This window comes from Opisthorchis viverrini (assembly GCF_000715545.1).
Source record: "Opisthorchis viverrini unplaced genomic scaffold opera_v5_52, whole genome shotgun sequence".
Lineage (NCBI taxonomy): Eukaryota > Metazoa > Platyhelminthes > Trematoda > Opisthorchiida > Opisthorchiidae > Opisthorchis > Opisthorchis viverrini.
In genome coordinates this window covers 560077-564960 of record NW_008751708.1, presented here as the reverse complement: position 1 = coordinate 564960, position 4884 = coordinate 560077, and positions in this window count along the sequence as shown.

Genomic DNA, 4884 nt, shown 5'->3' with positions numbered 1-4884 from the left:
ACCCAGTCTATCTGGCCGCGTTCAATGTTCGCACTATGAAGCAAGCAGGACAACAAGCTGCTCTTGCACTCACACTGGACTCGCTTGGCATTGATGTGTGCTGTGTCTCAGAAACGAGAATTCAAGATGCAAGCACAGTGGTTGAGTTAACCGCCCCGTCAGTCTCCACTCGCTTCCGTCTACGCACCTCTGGTGATCCAGAGGCTACTGCGGTGGGATGTGCAGGGACTGGTATTGTGTTAAGTCACCGGGCGGAAGTATCCTTACTTGACTGGATACCTGTTGATAGTCGCCTCTGTGCGGTTCGCCTGGCAACGTCTGTGAAGGAGTCTCACAAGCGGCAAGTTGATAGATGTCTGTTTATCGTGTCTGCCTATGCCCCAACTGATTGTAGCTCTGACACCGTCAAAGACAGGTTTTACGACGCCCTGAATACCCTGCTGCGGCAAGCTAAAAACTCAGACATTGTGGTGGTTGCCGGAGATATGAATGCGCAAGTGGGCAGGCTCAGTGCATCTGAGACTCAATTGGGAGGTCGACATGGACTGGACTCGGTACGTACGGACAATGGGGAACGATTGCTTCAGCTGTGTGCTGATCGCAGGCTGTTTTTATGCAGTACTAACTTCCGAAATAGCCGAAGTCGTCTGGCCACTTGGTGTCTTCCTACAACAGGCCGGCCACAAACTCAAATCGACCACGTTGCCATCAGTTACCGATGGCGTGGACCAATAACTGACTGCCGGTCGTTTTGGAACACATTTGGATTCCGATCACGCGCTCGTCCAGGATCGCTTTTCCCTACGTTTCCCGGGGCCGCATAAGGTGCGGATGAATCGCCTGGAAACTGAAAGACGACCCAACGAGACGCATCCAAGCACTGGATATCAGACCGAACTGCGACACTACTTAAATCTCGGAGGAATATCCCAGCCGGTCCCGAACACAACCCGAAGAGTTACCAGACGTCAAATGAAAGTGAGCGTGCGATCCGACCGTGAAGTATGGTGGACACAGAGAGCCAAAGAAATGGAAGGGGCCCAGAAAGCCGGTAGTGCCCGAAGATTATTTCAGTTGATCTGTGTGGCCGTCCCCGAAGACCACCTGTAAGTGAAACCCCCAAGCATCAAAATCGAACCACCATCTCGAACAAAGAGGAATGCCTCGATCGGTGGGCTGAATACTTCGCACAACAACTGTTGTGGCCACCAGCCATCACTCATCTAGAGGCCACAGGTGAAGTAGAACGCTGCGCGGTGAACGTGGAACCGCCTACGGCGTCGGAGATTTACGATTGCACACGTTCTCTCAAGCGCCACCGAGCTCCCGGTCCGGACGACCTTCCACCCGCACTGTTCAAAGACGAGGGTGAAGTCCTCAGTCAGCCCTTGTCCGATCTGTTTGCTTGCATTTGGGAAAAGGAGTCTATCCCAAACAAGTGGGGAGAACCGGTGATAGTGCCCGTTTTCAAAAAAGAGGCGCGTAGTGAGTGTGGTAACCACAGGGGGGTCGGCTTGACCCTGGTTGTAACGAGGCTGTTGGCGTCAATTGCGCTTCGTCGCCTTACGGTGGCTCGCGGGATACTGACTCGAGAGCAGCAAGCGGGATTTCGACCTGGTAGGGGTTGTGTTGACCAAATCTTCACATTGCGTCAGGTGCTAGAACAACGCCATACGTATAAGCGACCCACGATTCTAGTATTCCTGGATTTCCGAGGCGCATTCGACTCGGTTGATCGGTCTGTTCTTCTTGAGACGCTTGCCCACCAAGGAATGCCCCGGAAGTTTGTAAACATAATACGTTCTTTGTATTCTCAGACTTCCGGACGTGTGAGAGTGTACGGAGAGCTCTCCAAAAGCTTCCGCACACAAAGCGGTGTCCGTCAGGGATGCCCACTCTCTCCATTCCTTTTTAACTTTGTGATCGATGAAATAATGAGACGAACGCTGGAGGGTCTCCAAAACCCTGGTGTTCAAATAGCCAGTGAAGAAAACCTTGTCGATCTGGAATATGCAGACGACATCGTTCTCATGTTCGAAGAGGAGGAGAAGGCGCAAGTATTCTTGGATGAACTGACCAAAGTCATCCCGTCCTTTGGTATGCATTTTGCACCCACAAAGTGTAAGGTCATGCTTGTGGACGTGCAGTCACTGAACACGCCCCTTACAATCCAGGGAGAGGTACTGGAAGTTGTGGAGCGTTTTACGTACCTTGGAAGTTGTATTAGTTCTGATTGCAGTGTGACAGATGAGGTGAATGCACGAATCTGCAAGGCTCGGGCCGCGTTTGCTAACTTGAGACACCTATGGCGTCAGAATGGTTTATCCCTGAATCTGAAGGGACGTGTGTATCAAGCTACAGTACGGGCTGTTTTGTTGTATGGCTGTGAGACCTGGCCTATTCAAGCAGCAAAACTGAGACGTCTTCAGGTGTTCGACAATCGTTGTCTCAGAACCATAGCTCGTGTGAGTTGGTGTCGGTGAATCCGTAATGAGGCAGTTAGAAAGCGCGTTCTCGGTTGTGTAACGGGTACTTCCATTGAAGAATGTGCCCCGCACTAGAAGCTGCGTTGGTTGGGATATGTGTTACGTATGCCGAACCATCGTTTGCCGAAGAGAGTGCCCCTCATTGCCCCCATTGATCTTTAACGGTTTTGGTCACAGGCATTTGCGGGGACCGGTCGCATCAATCAAATAAAAAAGCTACAGAAATTTCCGGCTTTCTGAGCCTCCTCCATTTCTTTAGCTCTCCGTGTCTACCAGGCTTCACGGTCGGGGCGCACCCAGACTTGACGTTTGACAATTCGTCGGGTTGAATGATGTTCCATGACAATTCACTGAGATTCAAGCGGGGCCATTGTTGTGTCTGAATTACGGTTCTTGGGCGGACCTAGTAGCGCCTTGTCATGGGCGAAAACAACAAGCACTGTGCAAAGATATGGCGATCCCGTTCCAGCATGAAGACACATCTGATAATGGGACGATGCTGATAAATTCGTCCAAATACTGGATCCGCCAATCTTTCAGTTACCCAGAGAGTTGTTCGCACGTTACCCGGCCCTAGAAAACGAAGAAAATGTAACTCCGGACGACAGCCTGGTCTGCGTCCACATATAAGTTTCAAAACGAGCGAGATAGACCAAGTGGTTAAAGCGCGAATTTACTGACCAGAAGGTCCGTGGTTTGAACCCGACATCTGCCGCTTGACTTCCTTTGTCTAGGCTTGGGCAACCTGCCAGTATCTCAGCCCTCGTGCCTCCTTCGTATGGCATGGCAGCTGGGCACCGAAAGGGTGCTACAGATGGACGATTTTTTTTTCCAGACGCACCGTTTACGGTTCTGCTATAGTCTGAAGGTTTAATTGAATGAAAGCAGGTGGCCACAATAATTTTTTCGAAATGCTCAGATTAGAGGTAGAGGCATCCTCCATTGTTGAAAGTGATTCCGGAACTCTGATCCACCATGGGACCAGTCACGCGGATTATCCGAAACAATCCTCGAACATTCCGGGCCTCCTGAATCTCTCCAACTTCCTTGACCTTCTGTGTCCACTAGGCCCCGTAGGCGAGGCGCAAGCTCACGTTCACTTGACGTCAACCAAGAGTTGGACAGTGTATGACATGGTAACGAAGTATGAAGACACTAACCAGTAAACTGAATTGGATCGGCAACTGCCGCCTCCCGGGATGCGGACCCCGGTACTAATAAACACTGATGGTTAACGACACCGTCAGTGGCACTCGTGCATAGCAGCTATCGCCTTCAATGCGTAGCCAACCTATCCCAAAATTGAATAGACGTGCCATCGCCTCAAAGACTTGGCTGCATATCCCACCCTCTACCACTTCCCGGTTATCGAAACTGCAGCAGCTGGAACCAATTAGGCTGATAGCTGACCAACGGAGTTATTGACGCCAGAGTTCATTGGACTGAATATTTTCGGCACTGGCTTGGATACTCCCTCGAGATCTAAGCAGTGCTACCGTTAGGCTTGAAATCCAGTGCTTAAGGGAACCAAGTAACGCTCTGTACAGGAAAAGTTCCCGGCTTGTGCAAAAATACGGCAACCTCCTTCCAGCATAAATTGGGTGGGAAAGTTGGAAGAGTGTAGTGATCCTAAAAGATTCGTCGTGCTTAAGGCAAGTAACGCTCTGTACAGGCAAAGTTCCCGGCCTGTGCAAAAATACGGCAACCTCCTTCCAGCATAAATTGGGTGGGGAGGGAAGAAGAGTGTAGTGATCCTAAAAGATTCGTCTCCGCGATTTTCCGGTCTCCTGATTGCTAAGCGACGAAAAGGAAGCGACTCCGGACGAGCGAATCATCACGGTTCAGCGTTCTAAAACGAGTTGTATTCATTCATTAGTATGCTCCGTTGGTAACTGATGACGATATGATCAGTTTGGGTTTGTGACTGGCATGCTGTTGGATGACACCGTGCGACCAGATGAATTCAGTTATTTCGGAAGTTAGTAATGCGCAAAAACGCCCAGTGGTCAGCACACCGCTAAAGCAATCGTTTGCCACTGTCTGTATGTACCTATTCCAATCCATTTCCATGTGCACCGCAACGGCGTTTCCAAGTGATTGTTCCAGTGGTACTTCGTCTTTACCTGAGGTGCCACGTTTATTTAAATATAACCCCCAGCAAAGTACACGGTTTCCTCATGTATGTGATGAGAGTGATATTGACACAAATCAGTGATACTTAAAGCGCCACACAGTAACGACGTATAGCTACGCGTTCAAAAATGAGGTATTTATTGCACGCGGGCAGTTTGTACACGAGGAAACAACGATAAATTCCTTGTGAGTTTGTGGCATTAGCATCAGCCCGCTTTTACAGGGTTATCACAGCATATCCCACATGGTCGCGTTGGAATCCTCG